Raw genomic sequence first — 16469 nt, 5'->3', positions numbered from 1 at the left:
AACTATTATAATTTTCTTAAATTATATATGAATTTATATTTGAAGGTAGAGTATTATAAGTTAAAGATGAACATTGTAAATCATAGAATAATGACTAAAAATATAAAACAAAGACTATGGATAGCTAATAAGCCAATAGTAAAGATAAACTTGGATACTGGAAAATAAAGAATCTAAAAGTAGGTAGGGAAGAAAGAGGAAAAAAGCAAAGACCAAATGAAAAAAGTAGAAAATAAGTATCAAGATGGTAATTTAAGACTGGTAATATCAAAAATTACATTAAATGTAATTGATTAATATTCTAATTTAAAAAGAGAGGTTATCAAAATGGATTTTTTAAAAAAGCAAGAATCAGGGCACCTGGGTAGCTCAGTTGGTTGAGCATCCAACTTCGGCTCAGGTCATGATCTCATGGTTCATGGGTCCAAGACTTGCATCGGGCTCTCTGGTGACAGCTCAGAGCCTGGAGCCTGCTTCAGATTCTGTGTCTCCCTCTTTCTCTGTCCCTCCCCCGCTCATGCTCTATCTCTTCCAAAAATAAATAAATAAATAAACATTAAAAAAAAAAAAGCAAGAATCAAGTGTACGTTAAGAGATTCCCATTAAATAAGTGACCAAGAGAGATTAAAAATATAAAGATACAAAGAAGATATGCCACACAAACACCAATCTTATGAAAAGCTGTACAAACACTAATAATCTTATGCAAACACTTATTCTTTTTTTATGATTTTTTATTTTTAAGTAATCTCTACACCCAACGTGAGATTTAAACTTATAACTCTGAGATCAAGAGTCCCATGCTCCATTAACTGAGCCAGCCAGGCACAAACACCTATTCTTATGAAAGCTGGAATGGTAATCTTAATATCAGACAACAGACTTCAGGACAAGAGGATTACCAGAGATAAAGAGGGGCATTTTATAATGATGAAAGGATCATATCAACAAGAAAATACAGAATCATAATTCATATGTACTTAATAAGAGTTTCAAAATACATGAAACAAAACTTACAGAACCAAAAAAGAAGAAATAAAAACATAATTATACTTAAAGATGTCAACACTTCTGTGTCAAGAACTAATAGAAAAAATCAGAATATCAGTAAGACTACAAAAGACCTGAACAACACCATAAACTAACTTAACTTTTTGACATCTATAGAACACTATATTGAATGACTGCAGAATACACATTCTTTTTAAGTGTACATTAAACATTTATCACAAATGGGCCAAGGAATAAGACACAATAAATTTTAAAAGTTGAAATGCATGCCTGGGCAGCTCAGTCAATTGGGTGTAGGACTCTTGATATCTGCTCAGGTCATGACCTCACTGTACCTGTGTTCAAGCCTTGAAAGGGGCTCCATGTTGTGAGCACAGAACCTGCTTGGAATTCTCTCTCTCTTTCATGCTCTCTCTGCCTCTCCCTCTCTCTTGTGCTCTCTCAAAATTGGTAAACTTTTAAAAAAAAAGTTGAAATGATATAGACTTTGTTCTCTGAATGCAATTTCACAAAAACAGAATTCAATAACAGATATCTGGAAAATCTCCAAGTATTTGGAAATTAAACAGCATCCTTCAATTAACCCATGGATCAATAAAGAAACTGCAAGGGAAATTAGAAAATTGCAAATTCAATGATAATAAAGATATATCGTATCAAATTTTTCAGGATTCAGCTAAAGCAGTGATTAGGAGAAATTTTCTAAATTAAATGTTTTCTACTAAAAAAGAAGAAAGAATTAGAATCAATAATTTAAGCTTCCATGATTAAGAAGTTAGAAAAAAAAAAAGGGACACTTGGGTGGCTCAGTTGGTTAAACATCTAACTCTTGATTTTGGCTCAGGTTATGATCTCACTGTTTGTGAGACTGAGCCCCACATTGGGCTCTGTGCTGACAGTGCACAGAACCTGCTTGGGATTCTCTCTCTCCCTCTCTCTCTGGCCCTCCCTTGCTTGCTTGTGTGCTCACTTGCTCTCTCTCTCTCTCAAAATAAATAAATAAACATTTAAAAAGTTAGAAAAAAATGAGCAAACTAAACCCAAAGGAAAAAGGAAAGAAGGAAGGAAAAACTAAAGAGCTAAGATCAATGAAACAAAAATCAGATAATAGAGGGAAAAAATGAGATTAAAGTTTGGTTTTTGTAAAGAGTGGCAATATCGCTAAACTCTAGTTACATTGACCAAGAGGAAAAAAAGAGAGGATACATATTAATATTAGAAGTAAATGAGGAAACATCACTACAGAGCCTACAAACATTGAAAGGTTAATGAAAGAATGTTTTCAACAACTGTATGCCAACCAATTTGACTACCTGGATGACCAATTCTTTAAAAGACACTATTTTTAAAAATGAATTTGTAATTTAAAGTTTCTCCATTAAAAAAAAACCCACTTCAGACCTAGTTAGTGTTAGCACCACTAGTGAATTATATCAAACATCTAGGAGAGACACAATAAAAATTTTTTTAGTAAATAGAGAACACTTCTCTGCTCATTTTATAACAGCATCACCCTGATACCAAAACCAGATGAAGATATTGTAATAAAAGAAAACTGTACAGTAAATATTCCTTGTGAACATAAGTACAAGATCTATTCCAAAATAATGATAAATTTAATTCATCAATGTGTAAAAAGTATGCTGCATTACAACTAAATCAATTTTTCTGAAACATGTTAAGTTTGGATCATCATTCAAAAACCAATTTATGTTATTTGCCACATAAAGAGGGGAAAAAGGAAGAAAAGCTTAATGACCATCTCAATAGATGCAGCAAAGGTATTTGACAAAATTCAATACTCGTTCATAACAAAAACTCAACAAACTAGAAATAGAGGAAAATAATTCTTCAATCAGATAAAGGGCATGTATGACCACACTCAGTGGTTAAAGACCATATATTTTTCTCCTACCATCAAGATCAAGGCAAGGTTGTCCACTCACATCATTTCTTTTTTCTTTTCCTATAAGAAACTTTTTTAATGTTTACTTTTCAAAGAGAGAGAGAGCGCGCGCACACACAAGTGGGGGAGGGGCATAGAGAAAGGGAGACACAGAATCAGAAGCAGGCTCCAGGCTCAGAGCTGTCAGCACAGAGCCCAAAGCGGGGCTCAAACCCACAAACTGTGAGATCATGACCTGACACTTAACCAACTGAACCACCCAGGTGCCCTTTTTCTTTTTTTTAAATGTATATTCAAGTTAGTTAACATAGAGTGTAGTCTTGGCTTCAAGAGTAGAACCCAGTGATTCATCTTTTACATATGACTCCCAGTGCTCACCCCAAAAAGTGCCCTCCTTAATGCTCATCACCCATTTAACCCACCTCTCCATCCATAAACCCTCAGTTTGTTCTCTGTATTTAAGAGTCTCACATGGTTTGCCTCCCTCTCTGTTTTTAGCTTATCTTTCCTTCCCTTCCCCTAAGGTCATCTGTTGAGTTTCTCAAATTCCACATATGAGTGAAATCATATGATATCTGTCTTTCTCTGATATAATACCCTCCAGTTCCATCCACGTAGTTGCGTATGGCAAAATTTCATTCTTTTTCATCACCTAGTAGTATTCCATTGTATATAAGTACCACATCTTCTTTATCCATTCATCAATTGATGGACATTTGGGCTCTTTCCATAATTTGACTATTATTGATAGTGCTTCTATAAACACTGGGGTGCATGTGCGTCTTCAAATCAGCATTTTTGTATCCTCTGGGATACAATTATTTGGATAAGTTCCTAGCACTGCAATTGCTGGGCCATAGGGTAGTTCTATTTTTAATTTTTTGAGGAACCTCCATACTGTTTTCCAGAGTGGCTACACCAGTTTGAATTCCCACCAACAGTGCAAAAGGGTTCCTCATTCTCCACATCCTTGCCAACATCTATTGCTTCCTGAGTTGTTAATTTTAGCCATTCTGACCAGTGTGAGGTGGTATCTCATTGTGGTTTTTATTTGTATTTCTCTAATGATGAGTAATTTTGAACATCTTTTCATGTATCTGTTTGCCACCTGAATGTCCTCTTTGGGTGAGTGTCTATTCATGTCTTCTGCCCATTTCTTCACTGGATTATTTGTTTTTGTGTGTTGAGTTTGGTAAGTTCTTTATAGATTTTGGATACTAACTCTTTATCTGATATGTCATTTGCAAATATCTTCTCCCATTCCTTTGGTTGTCTTTTAGTTTTGTAAATTGTTTCCTTTGCTGTGCAGAAGCTTTTTTATTTTGATAAGGTTCCAATAGTTCATTTTTGCTTTTGTTTCCCTTGCCTCCGGAGACATATCAAGTAAGAAGTTGCTGCAGCCTAGGTCGAAAAAGCTGCCACCTGTTTTCTCCTGCAGGATTTTGATGGTTTCCTGTCTCACATTTAGGTCTTTCATCCATTTTGAATTTATTTTTGTATACGGTGTAAGAAAGTGGTCCAGGTTCATTCTTCTTGCATGTTACTGTCCAGTTCTCCCAGGACCATTTGCTAAAGAGACTGTCTTATTTCCATTGGATACTCTTTCCTGCTTTGTCAAACATTAGTTGGCCATATATTTGTGGGTCCATTTCTGGGTTCTCTATTCTATTCCACTGATCTATGTGTCTATTTTTGTGCCAGTACCATACTGTCTTGATGCTTACAGCTTTGTAATACAGGCTAAAATCTGGGATTGTGATGCCTTCAGCTTTGGTTTTCTTTTTCAACATTACTTTCACTATTTTCAGTCTTTTGTGGTTCCATACAAATTTTAGGATTGTTTGTTCTAGCTCTGTGAAGAATGCTGGTGTTATTTTGACAGGAATTGCACTGAATATACAGATTGCTTTGAGTAGTATCAACATTTTAACAATATTTGTTCTTCCAATCCATGAGCATGGAATGTTTTTCCACTTCTTTGTGTTTTCTTCAATTTCTTTCATAAGTTTTGATAGTTTTCAGTGTACAGATCTTTCACCTTTTTGGTTAGGTTTATGTCTAGGTATTTTATGGGTTTTGGTACAATTGTAAATGGTATTGATTCATTGATCATCTCTTTCTGTTGCTTCATTATTGGTGTATAAAAATGCAGCCAATTTCTATACATTGGTTTTACATCCTGCGACTTTGCTGAATTCGTGTATCAGCTCTAGCAGTTTTTTGGTGGAGTCTTTTGGGTTTTCCATGCATAGTATCATGTCATCTGCTAACACTGAAAGTTTGACTTCTTCTTTGCCAATCTGGATGCCTTTTATTTCACTTTGTTGTCTGATTGCTGAGGCTAGTACTTCCAATACTGTGTTGAACAATAGCACTCACATCATTTCTATTCAACATTATACTGGAAAGTCTAGCTAACACAATAAAAAAGGAAAAAGAAAGAAAGAAAAGCATACATATTGGAAAGGAAGAAGTAAAACTGTCTTTATTAAGAAGTTACATGATTGTATTAACAGAAAATCTTAAGGAATCTACAAAAAGCTATTATATTTAATAAATAAATTTAGCAAATTTCAGAATATAAGGTTAATACCTGAGAGTCAACCGTATTTCTATACAGTAGCAATGAAAATAAGAAAATTAAAATTTAAAAACATCATTTACAATAGCACCCAAGACATTAAAAATATTTAGGAAAAAACTTCACAGTGTGCAAGATTTTTACACTAATATCTACAAAACACTGCTGAGAAAAGTCAAAGAAGGCTTAAATAAATGGGAAGATATGTTCATGGATTGAAAAAAATCAAGGTAAGATATCAATTCTCCACAAGAAAGATTTTTTTTAGAAATTGAAAACCTGATTCTTAAATTTATATAGAAATATAAATGACTGAAAATAGTCAATACAACCTTGATTAAAAAGTACAAAGTTGGAGGACTTATATATACTTCCTGGTTTCAAGATATACTTCAAAGCTGCAGTAATCACTGATAATATGGCATTGACATAAAAGAAAAATATGTCAGTAGGAGAGAACATAACTAAAAATAGACCTACTCTTTGGTCAATTGGTTTTTTACCAAGGCACCAAAGGAATTTAATGAGGAAACAAAGTCTTTTCAACAAATGGTGCTGACACAATTGGTTACATATATGGAAAAAGTGAACCTTGACTTTAACCTTGTTTGATACAAAAATTATTTTAAGATGAATTACATAAATTTAAAAAGATAAAGTTATAAAGCTTCTAGAAGAAACCATAAAGTTAAGCATCTAGTTAAGATGAAGTAAGTACACTCTCTCAGCTCTCCCACTGAATGCAACTAACAACCCCAGAGAGAATGCATGGTGTGACTGAAGGCTCTGAAAAGTGAACAAAAGCAGACAAATTGGTGAAGAAAACCAAGACTCAAAGCACTACTAATTCAGCAATAAGTTTCCTTATTTTTCTTCTTCTATATCTACTGAACTCAAAGGCAGCCCAAATCACAGAACTGTGCATCAGGTGTAAATAGAGAGCACCAAGAGAATCCCTCTCTTTCTGGATCAAGGAATGGAATTACAACTTCTACAGGTCAAAGAGCATGGAGAAAATATCCTTCCGTTTTCTTTCTCTCTTTCCCAAACCCTCAGGCAATCAAGTCTTGGTTGCAATCCTGTGGTGGTAATTAGTGTAGGCAGTGGGAGTCAGGTAGACACCTAAAATCTGAGATAAGGAAATACCTCTCTCTGACTGGAGGAACTGTGGTCTGAAGAGAGAGAGTTCAGAAATTCCTGTTGCTTTTTTCTCTATATATCCCTCAAGTTCTTGGCCCCAGAGGCAAACCTAACTATGGGAAGCCCATGGCAAAGCAAGAAGAATAAAGCATCAACTTTATAGCCAGGGTGCCAAAAAGAGGGTTCCCTGAGAGCTGGAAAATGTGGACAGGGAGGAGAGGGGGGAGCTAAACAAAAGTTCTGAATGAACTCCTTGGCTTATACTCAAGCTGTGGATGCATGGATCTGACCTTAAATAGAATAGCAAGGCTTTGAGGGTCACCTGGGTGGCTCAGTCAGTTGAGCGTCTGACTTTGGCACAGGTCTTGATCTCACAGTTCATGAATTCGAGCCCTGCATGGGGCTTGGTGCTGTCAGCACAGATCCTCTGTCCCCCTCTCTCTCTGGCCCTCCCCTGCTCACACTCTTTCAAAAATAAACATTTTTTAAAAAGTTAAGAAAAAAAAAAAAGACAATCAAAGGTTTGAGAAGTGAACTATCGGGTAGACTACTGCTTAGGAACCAGGCTGGTACCTGGGTGGCTACATGTGAGGGATCCAAATGGCACCACAAAAAAATATGAACTTACATTCACATGACAGAAGGTGAGTTATAACTTACAGCCAGAACCTGACCAGGTGGATTCCTTGATAAACAACAATAATAATAATTGAAAAGTAAAAATTCTCCATAGGATTTAAACAAGACACAATCTTACAACATATTTTTCAAAATGTCTATGATACTATTCAAAATTATTCAACATAGAAGAGCCAGGAAAATCTCAACAATTTGCCAGGGAAAAGACAACTAACAGAAGCCAAATCTGAGATGACCCAGATATTATAAGTATCAAACAAATGCTTTCAAGGAACTATTGTAAGTAACCATACTCCAAGAAGTAGGGTGAACATTATTGAAATGGATGAAAACTCTCAGCAGAGAAATAGAAGCTGTAAAAATGAACCAAATAATACAGATGGTCAACAGACACATGAAAAGAGGCTCAACATCACTAATCATCAGAGAAATACAAATTAAAACCACAATGAGATGCCACTTTACACCCTTCAGAATGGCTGGTATCAAAAAGACAAGACATAACTAGTGTTGGTGAGGAGGTGGAGAAAGAAGAACCCTTGTGCACTGTTGATGGGAATATAAATTGGTGCAACCATTGTGCAAAACAGTACGGACTTTCTCAAAAATTAAAAATAGAAATACCTTATGACCCAGTAATGAACTTACTGGGTATTTACACCCCAAAAATATAAACACTATTTCAAAAAGATATATGCACCCCTCTGTTTTCTATAGTATTACAAATAGCCAAGATATGGAAGCAACCTAAGTGTCCATTGATAGATGAATGGATATACATATATATATGTATGTGTGTGTGTGTGTGTGTGTGTGTGTATGTGTGTATACACATATATATGTTATGGAATATTACACAGCCATAAAAAATGAATGAGATCTTGCCATTTGCAACAATACAGATGGACCTAGAGAGTATTATGCTAAGTGAAATAAGTCAGACAAAGACAAATACCATATGATTTAACGTATATGTGGAATCTAAAAAACAAAACAAAACAGAAACAGACCTATAAATACAGAGAATAAACTGATGGTTCCCATAGGGGAGGGGCACGGAGGGATGGGCAAAAAAAGGTAAAGAGGAGGGGGGAGGCACAGGCTCCTAGTTACAGAATGAGTAAGTCCTGGGGATGAAAAGTACAACATACAGAATATGGTCAATGGTGTTGTAATAGCATTGTATGGTGACAGATGGTAGCTACACTTGTAGTGAGCATAATATAACATATACAGTTGTCAAATCGCTATTTTATACACCTAAAACAAGGGCAAGATTTTGTGCCAACTATACTTCCATAAAATAAACAAACAATTGCAACAGCTATTTTAGAACAGAAAAATAACCAAAACTAAAAATTCATTAGATGGGTTCAGTATCAAAACAAAGATAACAGGGAAAAAGTGTCAATGAACTTGAAGATTGAGCATTAGAAATTAGGCAATCTGAAAAAAAAAAAAAAGAGAGAAACAAAACACTGGAGGGGGGGGGGGCAATGGAAATGAAGAGCCACAGCAAACCTATGGGACAATACAAAAACATCTAACATTTGCATCACTGGAGTCTCAGAACTCTCCTCTCAGAAGGAGAGGAGAAAGGGTGTATTGTAAAAGTTAAATTGAGGAAATAATGGCTGAAAGTTTCTCAAATTTGGTGAAAAGCATAAATGTACAGAATCAAGAATCCTCCACCAACACCAAAAGGTTAAACTCAAAAAAAATCTATGCCCAGACACATTATAATCAAACTACTGAAAACCAAACACAAATTTAAAATCTTGAAAGCTGCTGGGGAAAAACAATCCATTACATACAGGAGAATAATTATTTTTAAAACTTCATATTTCTTTTTAGAAACCACAGAGGTCAGAAGGCACTGGAACAAAGACTTCACTGTGGAAAGAAAAGAATTGTCAACCCAGAATTCTGTATCCAATGAAAATGTCCTTCAGGAAGCAAGGTGAAATAAACACATTCACTAGTAAAACAAAAAAACAAAAAAACAAACAAAAAAAAAAAACCTAAGAGAATTAGTTTCCAGCAGATTTTCTCTAAAAGAAATGTTAAAGGAATTTTTTAGGCATAAGGGGAAAGATACTAGATGGAAATTTCAAACTTCAGGAATGGGAGAAGAACAAATGAAATGGTAAGTCTAGGTAAACATAATACATTACTTTCTTCTCTTTTTTAAAGTATGTACGATAGGGGCGCCTGGGTGGCGCAGTCGGTTAAGCGTCCGACTTCAGCCAGGTCACGATCTCACGGTCCGTGAGTTCGAGCCCCGCGTCAGGCTCTGGGCTGATGGCTCGGAGCCTGGAGCCTGTTTCCGATTCTGTGTCTCCCTCTCTCTCTGCCCCTCCCCCGTTCATGCTCTGTCTCTCTCTGTCCCCAAAATAAATAAACGTTGAAAAAAAAATTAAAAAAAATAAAAAAAAATAAAGTATGTACGATAGTTGAAAGCAAAGATTACAATACTATCTGGTAGGGTTTTCAACGTATAAATGTATTATATGTGAAAACTACAACAAAGCGAGGAGGGTAAGAGACTTATATGGTGGTAAGGTTTCTCAATTCTGCTTAAAGGGGTAAATATTAATTCTAAGACTATTGTGAACATAAAGTATGTATTGTAATTCCTTGGGTAACTACTAAAAAAGAACTGTACAAAAAGATGTGGCAAAACCAAAGCAAAACAATGAATTTAATTAAAATGGGATCCTTAAAAAAAAAAAAAAATCAGGGGCACCTGGTGGCTCAGTCAGTTAGGCATCCAACTTCAGCTCAGGTCATGATCTCATGGTCCATGGTTTCGAGCCCTGCGTCAGGCTCTGTGCTGACAGCCCAGAGCCTGGAGCCTACTTCAGATTCTGTATCTCCCTCTCTCTCTGTTCCTCCCCTGCTCATGCTCTATCTCTCCCTCAAAAATAAATAAACATTAAAAAAAATTTTTTTAATCAAATAATCCAAAGAAAAAGCAGGAAAGATGGAAAAACAGAAGTCATAAATGGAAAGTAGAAGAATAGACCTAAATCAAAATATATCAGTAATTATACTATATGCAGATGGTCAAACACACTCATTAAAAGACAAAGATTGTTAGATTTAATAAAATAAGAAGACCCAACTACATGCTATCTACTAGAAACTTACTTTAAGTGAAATGATATGGGGTGGGCTAAAAGTAAAAGGATGGAAAAAGGTGTACCATGAAAACAAACAAAAGAAAGCTGGAATGCCTATATTACTATCAGACAAAAAAGGCTTCACAGCAAAGAAATTTACCAGGAATAAAGAGATATTACATAATGATAAAAGAGTTGATTCACCAAGAAGATGTAACATTCCTAAAGGTGTATATACTTAACAACAGAGCTTCAAAATAAAAGAAGCAAAAAACGATAGGATTGAAAGAATATGTGGGAAAATCCACGCTTATAGTTGGAGCTTCAACACTCTCAGTTATCAATAAAACAAAATAGACAGAAAATTGACAAGAACATATAACTTCAAAAGACTATTAACTACCTTAAAAAGAGCTGAAGTCATACTAAAGATGTTTTCTGACCATAACAGAACTAAAATAAAAACTGATAACAGTGGGGCACCTGGGTGCCTCAGTTTGTTAAGCATCTGACTCTTGATTTTGGCCCAGGTCATGATTTCACTGTTCTTGAGTTTGAGCCCCATGTCAGGCTCCACACTGATAGTGTGAAGCTTTCTTGAGGTTCTCTTTCACGTCCTCTGTCTCTGCCCCTCCCCCACTCACACACACATGCATGCTCTTTCTCAAAATAAATAAGCTTAAAAAAATCCATAACAGAAACATTACAAGATGCTAATGAAAGAAATCAAAGACAACCTAAAGAAAAAAACATGGTATGTTCATGGACTAGAAGGTTAAATATATTTAGAATGTCAATAATCTCCAAATGTCCTACTCCTTTCCTACAAATACAATCTCACCAACATCATGCACATCGAGTACTAAGCGCCCATTTGTGCACTATTAGTGTCTACCATCACTGTTCAATAAATGGCCTTACTTTGATTTTGGCTCTAGGTTTGGGGGATAAATATAAATGGTTTATGATCTTCTTAGTTACACAAAATGTGAATATACAAAACACATGAGAAAATAATGGCAACTCTAAAAAAGGCTACAGGTTATGGACCAATGTCAGAATTTGGGCAAGATGAGATCTGCTACCACAACCAGGAATATGAAGTAAAAACAGAGGCAAGCATGACCTGGAGGATGAGCCCAATTTGATAACCAGCATTTCTACTTTTATGTGTATATCCAAAATAATTAAAAATATATGTCTACATAAAATCTTTTACATGAGGTTTCACAGCAGCATTATTCACAATAGCCAAAAATAAAAAAACACCCAAATGTCCATCAACTGAGGAATGGATAAAGAAAATGTGGTATATCTTCACAATGGAATATTATTCAACAATAAAAAAGAATGAAGTCCTGATGCATGCTACAGCAACACATGGATGAACCTAGAAAACAGTACTTTAAGTGAAAGAAGACAGACAAAAAGTACCACAGCTTATATGGTTCCAAATGTCCAAAATAGACAAATCTATAAAGACAGAAGTAGATTAGTGGTTGCCTAGGGATGGGGGAGATGGAAGGAATGGGGGTTATGGATAAACAGTATGGAGTTTATTCCTGGGGTGATAAAAATATTCTAAAAATGACTGTGGCTATGGTTGCACAAGTTTGTGAATACAATAAAAACCACTTAATTGTACAGTGTAAAAGGGTGAACTGTATGCATGTCAATTATGTCCCAATAAAACTATTATTTAAAAAAAAAAAAAAGCAACAGAAAGGGAGAGTTACAGCCAAACTATTCTAAATATTTATACAGGGTCACTGTGTAAATGGTGCTCTGAGCCATGCCATGGCCAATATCAGGTCTCAGCAAATTCAACAGTGTATTGGCTAAGATTCTTGTTGCAACTAACCAAAACCTAACACTAGCTGGCTTAACCAAATATATTCGGAGTTTTTATAACTCTATAAGGACATCTCACATAACCCCGGGGCATTTACAAATAAGCTACAGTTCTGATTTGTTATGCGGTAATAGATAACCAAAACAGATGAATAAGTTGAGGATTCCTATGGGGCTTATTAGAATAAATTATGTAAGATAGGAATCCAAGCTAATTCTTTTCCACACAGTGACACCAGTGTCTCAATACTTGAATATTTCCTAAGACAGAAGGTTATGCTGCCTTATTTGTACTTTGTTCCAGCATAGAATATAATGATTAATATATAATAGTTACTAAAAAATGCTTACTGAATTGAATTTATATACTCACTTTGAAAATGTGTCATCTTTACTATATTGATCCTTTTCAAGCAAGATTTCTATATTCATGTTTGCCTTTATTAATCCCCTTAGGGTTGTGTTGTTTTCTTTAAATCTCTTTAAGTCAATAAAAAATTCTATTACTATTGTAAACAGAAGCTATTTATACCACACTTCTAGTTATACAAAAATAAAACAGCCAAATTTAAAGAATTTTTAACTGATATTGTGAAATTTTGTCTCAGTATGCATTTAAAATACCTCTAGTAACTTTGTATCAAAAGATACCATTAAGAAAATTAAAAAAAAAAAAAAAGCCACGGACTAGGAGAAAATATTTGCAAATCATATATCTGAGAAATAACTTGTATCCAGAACATATAAAGAGCTTTTACATTTCAATAATAAAAAGACTCTCAATTTTAAAAATGGGCAAAAAACTTGAATAAACATTTCACCAAAAAAGATAGGCAAATGGCTAATAAGCACTTGAAATATGGTCCATGCCATTTGTCATTAGGAAAATGCAAATTAAAACTACAGTGAAAAAAAACTACAATGAGATACCACTTCACATGCACTAGAATGTCTGTAATAAAGACAGAGAATAACAAGTGTTGGTGAGGAAGGGGAATAACTAGAACCCTAATCCATTTCTGGTAGAAATGTAAAGGGGTACAGCCACTTTGGAAAACAGTTCAACAATTCTGTAAAACAAAACAAAACAAAACAAAGAAAAAACTTTCTGGGGCACCTGGGTGGCTCAGTCAATTAAGCGTCTGACTTCGGCTGAGGTCATGATCTCATGGTTTGTGAGTTTGAGTCTGTGTCAGACTCTGCTGTCAGTGCAGAGCCTGCTTTGGATCCTCTGTCCACTGCCCCCCCCCCCCCCCCCCCCCGCCTCTTCCTCTCTCTCTCAAAAATAAGTAAACGTTAAAAAAAAAATCCATACAAGCCAGCAATTCCACTCATAGGAACCTACCCAAGAGAAATGAAAACATATCCATACACAAAAACACATGCGTGCAAATTGTTCCGAGCAGCATTCTTCATAATAACTCCAAACCAGAAGCTCCCTAAATATTCATCACATGATGAATGGAAAAACAAAATATGCTATATCCCTATAATCAAATGCTAATTGACAATAAAAAGGAATATATTTCTAATACATCCTTTAACATGGATGAACCTCAAAAACATGCTAAGTGAAAGAAGCCAGACACAGACACTATATATGATTCCATTTATATGAAATGTTCAGAAGAGGCAAATGTATGGAAACAGAAAGCCTGGTAGCCTGGGGTTGAGGATGATATGCTGGAGGTGGGAGGAGAGATTAACCACAAATAGGCATGAAGTTATTTTTTGATGTCATGGAAATATCTTAAAAGTGGAGTGTGGTGATAGTTGTACAATTCCATAAATTTCTTCTAAGTCATTGAATTATACTCTTAAAATGGCTCACTGTTATAGTTGTAAACTATACCTCAATAATGCTGTTTTTAGGGAGAAAAAAACACACAGATACCTAATTATGTTAGGGTTTTAATCAAGAAAGGATGCTAGATTGTAATCAGTGCTAGCAAGCACAGCAGAAATCGCCATTTAGTTAAAGGATATGACTTTTTTAAAGAGGGAAGCAATTGTCCCAGAGGAATCTATTCAGGAAATTCTGAGCCACCTTGTTAAAAAAGAATGTTCAACAATATATCATTGGTGCCAACTGTTTCTTTGGAAGCAATTTGGCTATTAACTCCATTCATCCATTCAGCAAAAGTCATAGACTGCTTACTTATTTGCCAAGTATTATTTGTCAAACAAGAGGGGGATAATAAAAAATGAAAGGCATGGCTTGGCCTTTAACCTGTCAACATTTCAAAACTTGTGGCTCCATTAGGAGTTTGGCTCTTCTTCCTTTTCTGACTGCTATCCTCTCTCCTTGACTTCAGAGCCAAGACTCTTATGGTTTCCATGTCCTCACCTCCCTACACACTGTGCTATTCCCTTTTAACAATATTTCAAACATAAAGAAAATTATAGAGGAAAAAATAAAATAAACATCCATGTGCCTGAATTAGCTCTTAATCTTTTTAGATCTTTTTTCAGGTTTTAATCTTGGGCCTTCAAAAAAACTAAAATATTACAGACTGAGTTGAACCTTGTTGACACTTTTTTTCACAGAGGTAACTGGAATCCTGAAACTGGATCCTGAAATCATTCCCACACATGTTTATATACTATTATTTTATTTGCATATGTATTCATAAATGTATGCCAATATTTTATAATTTATAACCTTTATATAAATGATGTGATACTTTATATTTTTCCTACATTTTGTGTTCTTCACTCAACATATGTTTCTCTAGGTTGATACATATTTTACTTCTGTTTAGTATTCCATTATATGAATAAACCAGAATTTATTTATCTATCCTGTTGGACATTTAGGTTGTTCCCATTTTTTTTTCTATTGCAAACAATACTGCAATAAACATTCTTGTACATATTTTCTAATGCAAATATGCAAGGTTTTTTATGGGCTTTACATGTAGGAAGGAAATTTCTGGGCCATTAGGTTTATGCTATTTTTTAAGTTCGGTAGAGATTTCCAAATTTCTCTTCAACAACTGTTCAATCTACACTCCCACTAGTAGGACCTGAGAATTCCCATTTGTCTACATCTTTGCTAACATATGGTTTTATCAGATTAAATTTTGCCTATATAAAAGATGTAAAATGGTATTTCATTGTGGTTTTAATTTACTTCTTCCTGATTACTAGGGAGGCTGAGTATTTTTCATGTTTGTTGACACTTTAGATTTCCTCCTAAGTTATTGTTATTCTTTAATCATTTTTTATTGGAATGTTTGTCTTTTTCTCATTGATTTGATGTGGTTCTTTAACCTTTGACTCTTACATGTATTTATCTTTTTTCAGTCTGTCTCTTTTTTGCGGTGATCTTTAGTAAAAAAAAACCAAAAAACCTGTTTTTAAATCTTAAATGTCAATAAACACATAAACTCTTCCTCTGTGATCTGTGCTTTTTATGTTTTGTTAAGATATCCTTCCATATATTATTTTTAATTTTGTTAGGTGTGCTAATGGTTTCATGTTATTTGGAAAAAAAGTCCTTATCAATTGTAAAAGAATACTGGATTATTTACAAGTGAAACTAAATGGTATCTGGGATTTGCTTTAAACTAGTTCATCAAAAAATGGTGGAGGTATGCAAAGGAAACAACACTGGAAAAATGTTAACAATTATTGAAGATGGGTAACAGGTACATGGAGGTTCATTACTCTGTCCTTTATTCTTGGTTTGAAATTTTCCAGAACTATAAATTTAGAACTATAAATTTAGAAACTATAAATTTAGAGATAAGTGCTCTGTTAATTCCAAGGCATAACAATATTCTAAATCACCCACTTTTCCAAGTTTTTATTTAAATTCCAGTTAGTTAATATACAGTGTTATACTAGTTTCAGGTGTACAATTTAGTGATTCAACACTTCCATACAACACTCATCACAAGGGCCTTCCTTAATACCCATCTCCTATTGAACCCATCTCCCACACCTCCCCTCCAGTAGCCATCAGTTTGTTCATCAGTAGTTAAATCTCTGTCCCTCCCTCCCTTCCTCCCTTCCTTCCTTTCTTCCTCCCTCCCTTCCTCCCTCTCTCTTTCCCATTCATTCATTCATTCATTCACATCCAAGTTAGTTAGCATATAGTGCTGTAATGAGTTCAGTAGATTCCAGTGATTCATTCCCTATGTATAATATCCAGTGCTCGTTCCAACAAGTATCCTCCGTAATGCCCCTTACCCATTTAGCTCATCCCCCCACCCAC

The sequence above is a fragment of the Herpailurus yagouaroundi genome, unplaced genomic scaffold (genome assembly GCF_014898765.1).
Source record: "Herpailurus yagouaroundi ecotype Mexico unplaced genomic scaffold, PumYag 159, whole genome shotgun sequence".
NCBI lineage: Eukaryota > Metazoa > Chordata > Mammalia > Carnivora > Felidae > Herpailurus > Herpailurus yagouaroundi.
The sequence above is the reverse complement of the archived record's forward strand: the minus strand, read 5'-3'. Positions refer to the sequence as shown.